General features: G+C 48.3%; 1 non-coding gene across 1 annotated transcript; it reads left to right on the top strand.

The window, feature by feature from the left end:
- Positions 1-17,264: 17,264 nt before the first annotated feature.
- LOC122069046 lies at positions 17,265-17,420 on the top strand. Its single transcript, XR_006137334.1, has one exon. It is a non-coding gene; the product is annotated as a 5.8S ribosomal RNA (ribosomal RNA).
- Positions 17,421-17,500: the final 80 nt, after the last annotated feature.

The raw sequence follows: 17,500 nt of genomic DNA on the forward strand, positions 1-17,500 counted from the left end.
GCAACTCTAGATAATTTTATTGTAGATATTTCTAGAAGATATTTATAGGAGGCATTTTGGGAGAGATTTCTAGAGTTCTCCACTAAGGAGGTGGGAAGCTTCTTGTTTCCTCCCCAACCATTGGATGGTGGACGTTTGTAAATATCTTAGCCATCCACTGTAACTTGGGGTGCCTACAAATAGGTGTTGCCTCATTTGGCAAAGACACTCACCAAGGACCAACCAAGAGTGTTCAACCGAGCAAATGAGTTCTCAAGCCTTGTACCCAGGAGCTCTCTAATGCAATACAAATTCATTCTTCTCGAACTCACTCTTGTGTTCACTTCTTCTCTTCCCAAGTCCCTTAAGGAGGGTGGTTAGGCTGACTTAGTGCGAGTGGGAGTGCTAAGAACCGGCGCGGTCTCTTAAAAAGGTCTAAGGCCATGACAATTGTTGGGTCAGAGCTTCGGTTGCGAGGGAGCCAAGCTTGTGGGATATGAGACAGGCGAGCTAAAACTGTGGAATAGAGACCAACACCTACACAAGTAAGCAACGAAGGAGTGAAGGCAAGTTCGTCGACTTTGGCATCGTGATGTGGCCTCGCTTAGCTCGAGGGGAGCAAGTATTGGCAGAGGCAAAGTGGTGCCTGAATGTCACGGAGCAAAGTGGGGAGGAGCTCAAAGACCATGTGGAAAAGTGGGGAGGAGCTTGATGGCTAGATGGGGGAGCTCAAGGGGTCCCTACAAGGTGCTCTCAACACCACAGTAAGTGACCAAGAGGAGGTGGTTGCCACCTTTAAGGCTCAAGTATGCAAAGGAGTTGGATAAGGTGGAAGCTCGTATTGGAGAAGAAATTTGGGAAGAGTCGGAGGACAGCAGCGAGGGAAGCCACTACCTCTCATGACTTGTCTAAAGGAGAGGCACTAAGGCACAAGCGTGATAAGAGGAATCGGTTCAAGCCTAGAGACGAGTGATTCCTATGTGATAAGCTACATTTGTTTAGGGATTGCCCCAGGAGGAAAGCTCTTAGTGCCCTATTGGAGGAAGAGGGCCAAGAGGAAGAGCCACCTTGCATGGGGTCCCCAATGCAGCGTGGTGCCACCAGGGACGAGATAGCGGTCAAGGCCCTTAACTCTCAAAAGGGGTTATTGTGTGCGAAAGTGTGCATCAATGGGAAGCCCACATAGGTGAAGGTAGATACAGGAGCCACACACAACCTTGCCTCGACGGAGGAGGTAAAGGAACTCATGCCAAGGGTGTCCTAAGGCTATCAACTCCAAAGAATGCCCCATATGTAATGTTGCTCGAGGGGTCAAGACGAACCTTGGGACTAAAGGAGTTCTCCAACACCATTCAGTGGCTAAGTGCTTACTTGCCCTTGGACGGGAGGGCAAGACATGGAGAATTTGGGAACAAGCCATCCATGCCAAGAAAGAGAAAGATGCAAACGAGAGAACGGAGACAACCAGACTATGTTGTAGGAGGCTCAAGTTATGTGATTACAACAAGAACCCCAATTGGCGTTACTCCTTGTGAAAGGGAGGCTAATTTGGTTGCTGATCCAATCATCCAGAGACACAAACTATCTCCTTATGTGGAGTATTTAGTCAAGTGGAAGGGGCGACCAGAGAGCGAGACGAGATGGGAGATAACTGGCATGCTGAGATGACTCGTGAATAAAGTACCCCAAGGAGGTTGCGACGAGGGCGTCGGATATTTAGGTGGGGGAAAGTGTCACGACCTGCCCAACATAGGCCCACGGGCCTAGCTCACCAAGCCCATAGACTTAGGCCGTTGGGCTAAGTAAGGTCCAAGTTCTAGAGTTTTCTACAAAGGTGTAGTAACAATAGATATTTTATTGTAGATATTTGTAGAAGATATTCACAAGGGATATTCTGGGAGAGATTTCTAGAGCTCCACTAAGGTGGTGGGAAGCTTCTAGTTTCCTCCCCAACCGTTGGATGGAGGACATTTGTAAATATCTTAGCCATCCATTGTAACTTGGGGTAGGTGTTGCCTCATTTGGCAAAGGCACTCACCAAGGACCAACCACGAGTGTTCAACCAAGCAAGTGAGTTCTCAAGCCTTGTACTCAAGAGTTCTCTAGTGCTATACAAGTTCATTCTTCTCAAACTCACTCCTGTGTTCACTTCTTTTCTTCCCTAGTCCCTTAAGGAGAGTGGTTAGGCTGACTTAGCACTTGTGAAAGTGCGAAGTGCCAGTGTGGTTGCTTAGAAAGGTCTAAAGCAGTGACAACGTGCTCTTGAATGGCCCAAGTGTGTGCCTACACGTGCTGCGGGAAAGGGTGCTCAACTGCACGTAAGGTGGTAGGCACGGCCGCACATGGTTGCGACCACGGCTACACAAGCCTCGCACATGGTTTTGTGTATCACCGCACATGCCGTGCGAAAGTTTGTAGGCAATGTGCACATGACACGCAGATGGCTGCATAGCCACGCCCAAGGTTACGTTCCACGCCGCACATACTGTGCCCCTGGCTGCCCTACCGCTCGCAAGGTTGCGTGTGTTGCTCCACACTGCCCCCAGGTCGCATGCATGGCTACATGTGCCACGCACGAGGTTGTAGGCCCACGCTTGGTTTCGGGATTTGTTGGAAATGCCACGCACGAGGTTGTAGGCATGGCTGCACCGCCGCGCGCAAGGTTGCATTGCGTGGTCACTCATGCATTGCCCATGGCTGCACTACCACGTGCAAGTTCGCTAGCATGGCCTCCCATGCGTCAATCATGATGGCTGGCATGGTCGCACATGCCACGGGCATTTCAGCATATGGCGCGCGCAAGGTTGCACGCATTGTTGCACTTTCGTGCCCACGTCTGTAGTCTACCATACACCTAGCCGCACACACATGGCTCACACTTGGGTGCTGTCGTGGTCCCTATGGCCCATGCAACAAAGGCTCCTTTGCGGCCTTTGGCAGCACATGAGGCACCGACTGCTGCACATGCAAAGGCCATGCCCGCACAACATAGTTTGGGTCTTTAAATCATGTTGTGCAAGACATCCCTTTGGGTTAGAAAAGCCTTGAAATGGCTATTTGGCACTCAAAGTACAATCATTTTCACTTAAACCCCGCATTTCCATTTTTTTGGATATTTTTCATAAAGTTTCAATCATAAAATATTAAAAAATATGAAAATAAGTTGGAATGGTCCAATATTTTTTCAGAACATTCTATCAACCTTTGGAAGACATCCGAAATTTAGTTTTCAGAAAAATACATTAAAATGGATGTTTCATAGTTTTTTGAATTTAATATGTTTTTAATATTTACAAATTAATAAAAAAATAAATATTCATCAGAAAACTATGATTTTTATATGAAAATAATATTTGGATTTTTCCTTAATTTCATACCAAGTTTCATTTGATTTGGATATTTGAAGCTCAAAAAATAGACAAGTTTATTTTTTTAGGGGGGTCAGCATAGAGGGGCATCCGACAATGAGCGGGTATGGTAGGCAAACCCAAAATACCCATGTTATGGGAAAAAAAGTGAAATGGCACATGGGTTTCGATGAGTAGGCCCTTGGTGTGCGTCGAGGCCTGCCATTGCGTGCGACTGGACGCGTATGGCTGCCTGCCTTGCGTGCCATGAGCCCACAGCTGCTGTAACATGTGTCAATCGTAGCATAGCAGGCCCAATGAAGGTGCACGTGCTTGTGAATGGTCAGCCCTTCTGTTGTACAACGTCGCCCCTTCTGCCGAATAACGTTACTTGCCACCGTGGGCTGCTGGGCGCACGTGGATGCCTACCATGTGCTACCACGCCCCCACTTCTATTGCCACATGTGCCCATCGGCGCACAACTTTTCCAAGGAAGGTGTGGCTTGTGAAAACATGTACATGGCGTGTCCGTCCCGACAGTCATCCCCTTTTCTGCACACAGTTGCTTGCCATTGTGTGCTACTGGGCACGCATGGCTGCCTACCTGCCTTGCGCTACAATGCCTCCACATCTTCTGCCACATGCATCTGTCACCGTAGAGCATGCCCAAGAGTGGCATCGCCTGTGCAAAACACCTTCACAGTTTGTCGGTTTCGAAGATTTGGCCCTTGGTGTGTGTTGCGCCGCCCAAGGCGTGCTGCTTGGCCCTCGTGGTTGCCTAATATATCCCGCTATGCCTCAATAGCTGTTGCCTCCTACGCTCGTACCTGCAAAGAAAGCCTAACAAAGGCTTGGTATGTATTTGAAAACAAGTACATGGCTTGTCTGTCCAGATGGTCAACCAATCTGTCGCACACCACTGCCTGTAACTGTGTACTGCTGGGTGCCCATGGCTCCCTACCTACCACTGCCATGCCCCCATAGTTGCTGACACATGTGTTCGTACCTGCACAGTAGTTTCCAAATAGGTATGGCATTTTTAAACAAGTAAATGGTTCAACCCCTCTATTGCACACCATTGCCTACCACCCTGGGCTGTTGGGTGCATAATGGTTCCTGCCTTGTGCTTCCGTGCCCCCACAGCTACTGCCAGATGTACCCATAGCCGCGTGGCATGCCCAAGATAGGCTTGGCATGTGAAAATCACCATCAAGGCACGTTGGTTTCGATGATTGCCTTTGATGTGCGCTGTGGCCTGCCATGGAGTGTTGTTGGGCGTGCATGGCTCCCTGCATAGCTACTGCCACATATGCCGGTAGCCACACAGCATGCCCAAGAATTGCATGGCATGTGAAGGACAGCAACATGGCATGATGATCCGGATGATTAGCCCGTTGTTTTGCACCTTGGCCGGCCAATGCGTGCTGGTGGGTTTGCATGGCTGCCCGCACACTACACCTACACCCTCATCGTAGCCTACTGGCACTTTTGCCAGTTTTGTACAGCATGCCCAAGGGAGTCATGGCATGTGAAAAAGGTGGAAATGATGCATTGGCCCCATTGATTAATCCCATCTAGGCATCGTGGCAGTTTGACGTGCTTTGCTTCCTGCCATGTGCAGTTGTGCTAGTGCCACTTTTTGCGAGCGTGGTCGTAGTCACGCATTTCCACCCTCTTTTCTCTTTGGCTTGTTGTCATATGTAGGTCATGGTGCAAGGGGTGGGGTGTTGTCTACATTTGACAGAATTATGGGTCAATTCAATGTGCACAATAAATATTTGGTTGGTCCCTCCCCCCCATCCCATTTTTTTTGTTTTCTTAAATTGCACTATTGTGGGTTTGCTGCTTGTAGGGGTTTTTTCATGGTCGGTTTAGTGACCTATGCTATTTGGAGAAGTGCGCTTCTAAGTTGTGCCTAGGTGTGGAGGTGATTGCATGCCTTTTTGGGGCCCGTGTTATAATACGACATTAACGTGGGTCTCTGGAGAACATAGGTTGCAAGCTTGCAGGTGGTGGTGGATCATGAGTCCCTCCCCCCTCCTTGATTTTTAAAAAAATTTCCATTCTCATGGGTATGTTGCTTGCAATAGTTTTGTCATGCTCGATTTTGGGGCCTTTGGTATTTGGAGGAATGCATTTCTAAGTCGTGCCTAGGTGCGGAGGTGTTTGCATGCCTCATGTCGCAAGTGTTATAATGTGACATTAACGTGGGTCTCTGGAGAACATAGGTTTGCAAGCTTGTAGGGGGAGATAAGTCACGAGTCCCTCCCCCTCCCCCCCCCCCACTTTTGTTTTTAAAAAGGAAATTGCATTCTCGTGGGTTTGTTGCTTGTAAGAGTTTTCTTATGCTCGGTTTTGTGGCCTTTATGGTATTTGGAGAAATGCATTTCTAAGTCGCGCCTGGGTGTGGAGGTGTTTGCATGTCTCCTGCCGTAAGTGTTATAATGCGACATTAACGTGGGTCTCTGGAGAACATAGGTTTCCAAGCTTGTAGGTGGAGATAGATCACGAGTCCCTCTCCCTTCCCCTCCCCCCACACTTTTGTTTTTAAAAAGAAAATTGCATTCTTGTGGGTTTGTTACTTGCAAGGGTTTTCTCATGCTCGGTTTTGTGGCATTTATGGTATTTGGAGAAATGCGTTTCTAAGTCGTGCCTGGGTGCGGAGGTGTTTGCAAGCCTCTTGCCGCAAGTGTTATAATGCGACATTAACGTGGGTCTCTGGAGAACATAGGTTTGCAAGCTTGTAGGTGGAGACAGATCACGAGTCCCTCTCCCTTCCCCCCCCCCCACACTTTTGTTTTTTAAATGAAAATTGCATTCTTGTGGGTTTGTTGCTTGCAAGAGATTTCTCATGCTCGATTTTGTGGCCTTATGGTATTTGGAGAAATGCGTTTCTAAGTCATGCCTAGGTGCGGAGGTGTTTGAATGCCACCTGACGCAAGTGTTATAATACGACATTAACGTGGGTCTCTGATGAACATAGGTTGCAAGCTTGCAAGTGGAGACAAATCACATGTCCCTTCCCCCCTCCCCTTGTTCATTTAAAAAATTTGCATTATCGTGGGTTTGTTGTTTGTGAGAGCTTTCTTATACTCGGTCTTGTGGCCTTTGCTATTTGGCTAATCATGTTTCTAAGTCATGCCTAGGTGCGGAGGTGTTTGCATGGTTCCTGCCACAAGTGTTATAATATGACATTAATACAGGTCTCTGGAGAACGTAGGTTGCATGCCTGTAGGTGGAGAAAGATCTCGAGTCCCTCGACCCCTGTTGATTGTCGAGATTTTCATGCTTAATGGGGCTATTGATTTTTCTTCTACCAAATCCTTATTACGTTGTAGTAGGTTTGGTGGTGGATTGTGTCGGTAGTGGATGCAATGCACTTGAGTGGCTATTGTTTTTCTTGTGGTTGGATTGTTCACCCACCAATAGGGAACATGAGCTGGGTTTAGACCATCGTGAGACAAGTTAGTTATACCCTACTAATGACAGTGTCATGATAGTAATTCAACCTAGTACGAGAGGAACTGTTGATTCACACAATTGGTCATCGCGCTTGGTTGTAAAGCCAGTGGCGAGAAGCTACCGTGTGCTGGATTATGACTAAACACCTCTAAGTCAGAATCCTAGCCAATGAAGCGACGCCTGTGCCTGTCGCCCATTTGCCGACCCATAGTAGGGGCCTACCGGCCCCCAGAGGCATGTGTCGTTGGCCAAGCCCCCACTGTGGACGTGTTGTGTGGGCTACCTTGAAGCGTAATTCCTGTCGGGCGATGGGTAGAATCCGTTGCAGACGACTTAAATATGCGATGGGATATTGTAAGTGGCAGATTGGCCTTGCTGCTACGATCCACTGAGATTCGGCCCCGTGTCGCATCAATTCGTCACCCTGTCTTTTTCCCCTTTTATTTCCCCCCACACCCTCCTAAGGCTAGGATTGTCCACACGTGGCCCCAGGTATGCCCCTAAGTGTTAACTGCCCCAACGGTTGCCTGTGTATGGTTATGCGTGTTGCCCAAGTGAAGTGTGCCTATGCGTGCACATTGAGTGCCACTAAGTGTACATGCTGTCACGACCTGCCTAACAAAGGCCAAAGGACTTAGGCCATTGGGCTAAGTAAGGTCTAAGTTCTAGGGTTTTCTACAAAGGTGTAGCAACTCTAGATAATTTTATTGTAGATATTTCTAGAAGATATTTATAGGAGGTATTTTGGGAGAGATTTATAGAGTTCTCCACTAAGGAGGTGGGAAGCTTCTAGTTTCCTCCCCAGCAGTTGGATGGAGGACGTTTGTAAATATCTTAGCCATCCATTGTAACTTGGGGTGCCTACAAATAGGTGTTACCTCATTTGGCAAAGACACTCACCAAGGACCAACCAAGAGTGTTCAACCAATCAAATGAGTTCTCAAGCCTTGTACTCAAGAGCTCTCTAGTGCAATACAAGTTCATTCTTCTCGAAATCACTCTTGTGTTCACTTCTTCTCTTCCCAAGTCCCTTAAGAAGCGTGGTTAGGCTGACTTAGTGCTAGTGGGAGTGCTAACAGCCGGTGCGGTCTCTTAGAAAGGTCTTAGGCGGTGACAGTTGTGGGGTCAGAGCTTCGGTTACGATGGAGCCAAGCTTGTGGTATATGAGACAAGCGAGCTAAAATTGTGGAATAGAGACCAACACCTACACAAGTAATCAACAAAGGAGCAAAGGCAAGTCCGTCAACTTTCGCTTTGCTATGGGGCCTCGCTTAGTTCGAGGGGAGCGAGTATTGGCCGAGGTAAAGTGGTGCCTGAATGTCGTGGAGCAAAGTGGGGAGGAGCTCAAAGGCCATGTGGAAAAGTGGGGAGGAGCTTGATGGCCAGATGGGGGAGCTCAAGGGGTCCCTACTAGGTGCTCTCAACACCATAGTAAGTAACCAAGAGGAGATGGTTGCCACCTTCAAGGCTCAAGTATGCAAAGGAGTTCGATAAGGTGGAAGCTCATATTGGAGAAGAAGTATGGGAAGAGTAGGAGGACAACAGCGAGGGAAGCCACTACCTCTCATGACATGTCTAAAGGAGAGGCACTAAGGCACAAGCGTGATAAGAGGAAACGGTTCAAGCCTAGGGACAAGTGATTCCTATGTGATGAACTACATTGGTTTAGGGATTGCCTCAGGAGGAAAGCTCTTAGTGCCCTATTGAAGGAAGAGGGCCAAGAGCAAGAGCCACCTTGCATGGGGTCCCCAATGCAGCGTGGTGCCACCAGGGCCGAGATAGGGGTCAAGGCCCTTAACTCTCAAAATGGGTTGATGTGTGCAAAAGTGTGCATCAATGGGAAGCCCACACAGGTGAAGGTAGATACAGAAGCCACACACAACCTTGCCTTGATGGAGGAGGCAAAGGAACTCGGGCCAAGGGTGTCGTAAGGCTATCAACTCCAAAGAATGCCCCATACGTAATGTTGCTCGAGGGGTCGAGATGAACCTTGGGACTAAAGGAGTTCTCCAACACCATCCACGGGCTAGGTGCTTACTTGCCCTTGGACGGGAGGGCAAGACAAGGAGAATTTGGGAGCAAGCCATCCATGCCAAGAAAGAGGAAGATGCAAACGAGAGAACAGAGACAACCAGACGACGTTGTAGGAGACTCTAGTTATGTGAATACAATAAGAACCCCAATAGGCGTTACTCATTGCGAGAGGGAGGCTAATTTGGATGTTGATCCAATCATCCAGAGACACAAACTATCCCCTTGAGTGGAGTATTTAGTCAAGTGGAAGGGGCGACCAAAGAACGAGACAAGATGGGAGACAACTGGCATGCTGAGACGACTCGTGAATAAAAGTACTACAAGGAGGTTACAATGAGGGCGTCGCAGATTTAGGTGGGGGAGAGTGTCACGACCTGCCCAACATAGGCCCACGGGCCTAGCTTACCAAGCCCATGGACTTAGACCATTGGGCTAAGTAAGGTCCAAGTTCTAGAGTTTTCTACAAAGGTGTAGTAACAACAGATATTTTATTATAGATATTTGTAAAAGATATTCACAGGAGATATTCGGGGAGAGATTTCTAGAGCTGCGCTAAGGAGGTGGGAAGCTTCTAGTTTCCTCCCCAACCATTGGATGGAGGACATTTGTAAATATCTTAGCCATCCATTGTAACTTGGGGTAGGTGTTGCCTCATTTGGCAAAGACACTCACCAAGGACCAACCAAGAGTGTTCAACCAAGCAAGTGAGTTCTCAAGCCTTGTACTCAAGAGTTCTCAAGTGCTATACAAGTTCATTCTTCTCAAACTCATTCTTGTGTTCACTTCTTCTCTTCCCTAGCCCCTTAAGGAGGGAGGTTAGGCCAACTTAGCGCTAGTGGAAGTGTTAAGTGCCGGCATGGTTGCTTAGAAAGGTCTAAAGCAGTGACAACGTGCTCTTGAATGGCCCAAGTGTGTGCCTACGCGTGCCCCCAAGTGTAGACTACGTGTGCCCACGTGTACATAGTGAATGGCCGCACAACACCCCAAGTGTTGACTATATGTGCACAATGAATGGCCCAAGTGTTGCCTAATTGTGGCCATGCATGCCCACAACTGTTGCCTAAGTGTGCACCCAAGTGTGCCTGTGCATGCTCTTGAATGCCCCAAGTGTCGCCTTAAATGTGCCTATACGTGCCTGCAAGTGTTGAATAAGTGTGTCTACGCGTGCACCAAAGTGTAGCCCAAGTGTCGCCTAATTGTGCTCTGGAATGCTGTAAGTGTGCACATATACGTGCCATGACAATGCCTACGCGTGCCCCCCTAAGGGTGCCTAAGTGCATATGAAGGCAGTGCACAAGGTGACAGTACCGCACACAGGGCTGCACAATGTGCGTGCAATGTGGCAGGCATGGCAGCACTATTGAGCGGAAGGCAGCTGGTATGGATGCACAAGGTGCAGGCATCGCTGCGGGCAAGGTTGCACTAGCACGCACAAGGCTGTTGGCATCGAGGCAGCCTGCCGCACACATGGATGCTAGCATGGCTGCAATACCGCACACATTGTTGCACGCAACCTCAGGCACGATTACAGGTAAGGCTCCACTATCGCAAGCAGGTGTGCAGGCTACCGCACCCACATGATTGGGGGTAAGGGTGCACACCACACGTAAGGTGGCAGGCAACAACGCACATTACTGCGGGAAAGGGTGCACAACCGCACGCAAGGTGGTTGGCATGGCCGCACATGGCTATGGGCAATGGTGCAGGCAACGTGCGTTGGGCTGCTGCCCGTGCCGCACTTCCACGCACATGGCTGCAACCGTGGCTGCACATGCCGTATAAAATTTTGCAGGCATGGCGCACATGACACGCAAATGGCTGCACAGCCGCGCCCAAGGTTACGTTCCACGCCATGCATTTGGCTGCACTAACGGGCGCAAGGTTGCTGGCATGGCCGCACTTACCTCACCTCTGGCTGCCCTACCACTCACAAGGTTGCGTGCGTTGCTCCACACAGCCCCCCAGGTCACATGCATGGCTGCATGTGCCACGCCCATCACTGCCTCACCACACACTTGGTTTTGGGATTTGTCGAAAGTACCACGCACGAGGTTGCAAGCATGGCTGCACCGCCACGCGCAAGGTTGCATTGCGTGGTCGCACATGCATTGCCCATGGCTGCAGTACTGCTCGTAAGTTCGCTGGCATGGCCTCCCATGTGCCGATCATGATGGCTGGTATGGCCGCACATGCCAAGGGCATTTCAGCACATGGCGCGCGTAAGGTTGCACGCATTGCTGCACTTTTGTGCCCACGTCTGCAGTCTGCCATGCACATAGCCGAATGCAGATGGCTCACATATGGGTGCTGCCATGGTCCCCATGGCCCATGAAATAGAGGCTCCTTTGCGGCCTTTGACTACACACAAGACACCGACTGCTGCACACGCCAAGGCCATGTCCGCACAACATAGTTTGGGTCGTTAAATCATGTTGTGCAACACATCCCTTTGGGTTAGAAAAGCCTTACAATTGGCTATTTGGCACCCAAAGTACAATCATTTTCACTTAAACCCCGCATTTCCATTTTTTTGGGTATTTTTCATAATGTTTCAATCATAAAATATTAAAAAATATCAAAATATGTTGGAATGCTCTAATATTTTTTCAGAACATTCTATCAACATTTGGAAGATTTTTGAAATTTAGTTTTTCGAAAAGTACATTAAAATCGATTTTTCATAGTTTTTTGAATTTAATATGTTTTTTAATATTAAAAATTTAATAAAAAAATAAATATTTATCAGAAAACTATGATTTTTATATGACAATAGTCTTTGGATTTTTCCTTAATTTCATACCAAGTTTCATTTGATTTGGATATTTGAATCTCAAAAAATAGACCGGTATATTTTTGAGGGGGGTCATGTCTCCTTCTGGAAAGGGGCAAAGAGCATAAGAGCTACCTTGAGGGAGGGTGGTGCCACTCCCCGGGTGGTTTTCAAGGGGCCACATAGAGGGGCAGCAGACAATGAGTGGGCATGGTAGGCAAACCCAAAAGACCCATGGCATGGGAAAAAAAGTGAAATGGCATGTGGGTTTCGATGAGTTGGCCCTTGGTGTGCGCCAAGGCCTGCCACTGCGTTCGACTGGATGTGCATGGTTGCCTGCCTTATATGTCATGAGCCCATAGCTGCTGTAACATGTGCACGTGCTTGCGAATAGTCAGCCCTTCTATCATACAATGCCGCCCCTTTTGCCGCACAGTGTTGCCTGCCACCGTTGGCTGCTGGACGCACATGGATGCCTACCATGCACTGCCACGCCCCCACTTCTGCTACCACATGTGCTCATTGATGCACAACATTTCCAAGGAAGGTGTGGCTTGTGAAAACATGTACATAGCGCGTCCGTCCCGACAGTCATCCCCTCTGCCGCACACAGTTGCTTACCATTGTGTGCTGCTAGGTGCACATGGCTACCTGCCTTGCACTGTAGTGCCTCCACATCTTTCGCCACATGCGTCTGTTGCTGTACAGCATGCCCAAGAGTGGCATCGCCTGTGCAAAACACCTTCACGGTATACCGGTTTTGAAGATTTAGCCCTTAGTGTGCATTGCGCCAGCCACAGCGTGCTGCTTGGCCCTTGTGGTTGCCTAATATATACCGCTATGTCTTGATAGTTGTTGCCTCCTGCGCTCGTAGCTGCAAAGAAGGCCCGACAAAGGCTTGGCATGTATGTGAAAACAAGTAGATAGCTCGTTTGTCCAGATGGCCAGCCCATCTGCCGCACACCACGACCTATAATAGTGTGCTGCTGGGTGCCCATTGCTCCCTACCTACTGCAGCCATGCCCCCACAGTTGTTGACACATGTGTCCGTAGCTGCACAATAGTTTCCAGAGAGGCATGGCATTTGAAAACAAGTAAATGGCCAATGCGTCCCTATGTTCAGCCCCTCTGTCGTACATCGTTGCCTGTCACCCTGGGCTGTTGGGTGCATAAGGGTTCCTGCCTTGTGCTGCCGTGCCCCCACAGCCACTGCCAAATGCGCCCGTACCCGCATGGCATGCCCAAGATAGGCTTGGCATGTGAAAATCACCATCAAGGCATGTTGGTTCCGATGATTGCCTTTGATGTGCGCTGTGGCCTGCTATGGAGTGCTGCTGGGTGTACATAGCTCCCTGCATAGCTGCTACCACATATACCGGTAGCTACACAGCATGCCCAAGAGTTTCATGGAATGTGAAGGACAGCAACATGGCATGATGGTCTGGATGATTAGCCCCTTGTTTTGCCCCTTGGCCGGCCAATGCGTGCTAGTGGGTTTGCATGGCTGCATGCACACTGCACCTACACCCTCAACGCAGCCTATTGCCACTTTTCCTAATTTTTGTACAACATGCCCAAGGGAGTCATGGCTTGTGAAAAACGTGGAAATGACGCGTTGGCCCCATTGATTAATCCCATCAAGGCACCATGGCAGTTTGACATGCTTTGCTTACTGCCATGTGCAATTGTGCTAGTGCCACTTTTTGCTAGCGTGGTCGTAGTCACGCAATTCCACCCCTCTTTGCTCTTTTGCTTGTCCACATATGTAGGTCATGGTGCAAGGGGTGGGCTGTTATCTACATTTGACGGAATCATTGGTCAAGTCAATGTGCACAATAAATATTTGGTTGGTCCCCCCCCATCCCATTGTTTTTTATTTTTTTAAATTGCACTATTGTGGGATTGTTGCTTGCAAGGGTTTTTTCATAGTCGGTTTTGTGGCCTATGCTATTTGGAGAAGTGCATTACTAAGTCGTGCCTAGGTGTGGAGGTGCTTGCATGCCTTTTTTGTGGCCAGTGTTATAATACGACATTAATGTGGGTCTTTGGAGAACATAGGTTTCAAGCTTGCAGGTGGTGGTAGATCATGAGTCCCTCCGCCCTCCTTGCTTTTTAAAAAAATTTCCATTCTCGTGGGTATGTTGCTTGCAAGAGTTTTGTCATGCTCGGTTTTGTGGCCTTTGGTATTTGGAGGAATGCATTTCTAAGTTGTGCCTAGGTGCGAAGGTGTTTGCATGCCTCATTCCGCAAGTGCTATAATGCGACATTAACGTGGGTCTCTGGAGAATATAGATTTGCAAGCTTGCAGGTGGAGACAGATCACGAGTCCCTCCCCCTCCCCCCCCCCACTTTTGTTTTTAAAAAGAAAATTACATTCATGTGGGTTTGTTGCTTGCATGAGTTTTCTCATGCTTGGTTTTGTGGCCTTTATGGTTTTTGGAGAAATGTGTTTCTAAGTCGCGCCTAGGTGCGGAGGTGTTTGCATGCCTCCTGCCGTAAGTGTTATAATGCGACATTAACGTGGGTCCCTGGAGAACATAGGTTTGCAAGCTTGTAGGTGCAGATAGATCACGAGTCCCTCCCCCTTCCCCCCCCCCACACTTCTATTTTTAAAAAGAAAATTGCATTCTTCTGGGTTTGTTGCTTGCAAGAGTTTTCTCATGCTCGGTTTTATGGCCTTATGGTATTTGGAGAAAAGTGTTTCTAAGTCGTGCCTAGGTGCGGAGGTGTTTGCATGCCACCCATCGGAAGTGTTATAATACGGCATTAACGTGGGTCTCTGATGAACATAGGTTGCAAGCTTGCAAGTGGAGACAAATCACATGTCCCTTCCCCCCTCCCCTTGTTCATTTAAAAAATTTGCATTGTCATGGGTTTGTTGCTTACGAGAGCTTTCTCATACTCTGTCTTGTGGCCTTTGCTATTTGGCGAATCGCATTTCTAAGTCGTGCCTAGGTGCGGAGGTGTTTGCATGGCTCCTACCGCAAGTGTTATAATACGACATTAATGCGGGTCTCTGGAGAACGTAGGTTGCAAGCTTGTAGGTGGAGACAGATCTCGAGTCCCTCGACCCCTGTTGATTGTTGAGATTTTCGTACTTAGTGGGGCTATTGATTTTTCTTCTACCAAATCCTTATTATGTTGTAGTAGGTTTGGTGTTGGATTGTGTCGGTTGTGGATGCAATGCACGTGAGTGGCTATTGTTTTTCTTTTGGTTGTGGGCTCTTTGCTTGTGTATTGAACCACTATGCACAGATACCTCTATCGGTCGCGATGGGCCAAAAGTGTTTTTGTCAAGACCATGAAAATTGTTCCTGTGCTGCTTACCTAGTTGGATGGAAAGATGCTGCCCCTTCACTCTCATTTCATCCCTCTTGCCTGCCCATGTGGTTGGTGTGAGGTGGCTTGGCATACGATGCATATGTCCACTTTCTTTGTGTCAGTGGTGCACGTGCACTGTTTGTGCTCTAGGATGCGGGACATTTTTTGGGGCAAGGTGGATGTGTGTGTGTGTCCTCTTTAATCCTTTGGTTGCACCTCGTTGCACAAGAACGATAGACTGCCATTAATGTATGGAGCAGCATCACCCAATGCAGAATTGGGGATGTGGTACATGCTGTGCTTTGGCGTCAAGAAGGAAAGTTACCTGGTTGATCCTGCAAATAGTCATATGCTTGTCTCAAAGATTAAGCCATGCATATGTAAGTATGAACTAATTCAGACTGTGAAATTGCGAATAGCTCATTAAATCAGTTATAGTTTGTCTGATGGTATCTACTACTCGGATAACCGTAGTAATTCTAGAGCTAATATGTGCACCGAACCCCGACTTTTGGAAGGGATGCATTTATTAAATAAAAGGTCGACGCGGGCTCTGCCCATTGCTCTGATGATTTATGATAACTTGACAGATCGCATGGCCTTTGTGCCGAGGACGCATCATTCAAATTTCTGCCCTATCAACTTTCGATGGTAGGATAGTGGCCTACTATGGTGGTGACGGGTGACGGAGAATTAGGGTTCGATTCTGGAGAGGGAGCCTGAGAAACGGCTATCACATCCAAGGAAGGTAGTAGGTGCATAAATTACCCAATCCTAACACGGGGAGGTAGTGACAATAAATAACAATACCGGGCTCTTCGAGTCTGGTAATTGGAATGAGTAAAATCTAAATCCCTTAATGAGGATCCATTGGAGGGCAAGTCTGGTGCCGGTAGCCACTGTAATTCTAGCTCCAATAGCGTATATTTAAGTTGTTGTAGTTAAAAAGCTCATAGTTGGACTTTGGGATGGGTCGATCGGTCTGCCTCACGGTGTGTACCGATCGTCTCGTCCCTTCTGTCGACGATGCGCTCCTGGCCTTAATTGGCCGGGTCGTGCCTCCGGTGCCATTACTTTGAAGAAATTAGAGTGCTCAAAGCATGCCTATGCTCTGGATACATTAGCATGGTATAACATCATAGGATTTCGGTCTTATTCCGTTGGCCTTCGCGATCGGAGTAATGATTAACAGGGACAGTTGGGGGCATTCATATTTCATACTCAGAGCTGAAATTCTTGGATTTATGAATGATGAACCACTGCGAAAGCATTTTCCAAGGATGTTTTCATTAATTAAGAAGGAAAGTTGGGGGCTCGAAGATGATCAGATACCATCCTAGTCTCAACCATAAACGATGCCGACCAAGGATCGACAGATGTTGCTTTTAGGACTCCGCCGGCAACTTATGAGAAATCAAAGTTTTTGGGTTCCGGGGGGAGTATGGTCGCAAGGCTGAAACTTAACGGAATTGACGGAAGGGCACCACCAAAAGTGGAGCCTGCGGCTTAATTTGACTCAACACGGGGAAACTTACCAGGTCCAGACATAGTAAGGATTGACAGACTGAGAGCTCTTTCTTAATTCTATGGGTGGTGGTGCATGGCCGTTCTTAGTTGGTGGAGCGATTTGTCTGGTTAATTCCATTAACAAATGAGACCTCAGCCTACTAACTAGCTATGTGGAGTTGACCCTCCACGGCCAGCTTCTTAGAGGGACTATGTCCGTTTAGGCCATGGAAGTTTGAGGTAATAATAGGTCTGTGATGCCCTTAGATGTTCTGGTCCGCATGCGCGCTACACTGATGTATTCAACGAGTCTTTAGCCTTGGCCAACGAGCCGGGGTAATCTTTGAAAATTTCTTCGTGATGGGGATAGATCAGTGCAATTGTTGGTCTTCAACGAGGAATTCCTGGTAAGCGCGAGTCATCAGCTTGCGTTAACTACGTCCCTGCCCTTTGTACACACCGGCCGTCGCTCCTACCGATTGAATGGTCTGATGAAGTGTTCGGATCACGGCGACGTGGGTGGTTCACCACCGTTGAAATCTCGAGAAGTCCACTGAACCTTATCATTTAGAGGAAGGAGAAGTTGTAACAAGGTTTCTGTAGGTGAACTTGTGAAAGGATGGGACCCGTGAACATGTTACGTTAAGCGATCAAGGTAGGGCGTGGGAGCGTGAGCTCCTTCCTTCCCAACCCATGTAAAAGGTTGACCTGTGATCCTTCGTAGCATTCGACCTAAACACAACCACCAACGCAGTCGGTGCCAAGGAACTCACAACGGAAAGGACATGACATCATTGCACCTTTGGTGTGGTGTGGCCACCTTAGATCTGAATCTTTATCTTAACGATTCTCGGCAATGGATATCTTGACTCTTGCATCGATGAAGAACGTAGCGAAATGCGATACTTAGTGTGAATTGCAAAATCCTATGAATCATCGAGTCTCTAAACGTAAGTTGCATCCTAGGCGATCGGGCTGAGGGCACGCCTGCCTGGGCGTCATGCGTCATGCGTCATGTTGGCCCACCTCCTTTACCCCTTGTGGTGGTGGTGCGGAGCGAAGATTGGTCCCCCGTGTCTCT

This window comes from Macadamia integrifolia, unplaced genomic scaffold (genome assembly GCF_013358625.1).
Source record: "Macadamia integrifolia cultivar HAES 741 unplaced genomic scaffold, SCU_Mint_v3 scaffold526, whole genome shotgun sequence".
NCBI lineage: Eukaryota > Viridiplantae > Streptophyta > Magnoliopsida > Proteales > Proteaceae > Macadamia > Macadamia integrifolia.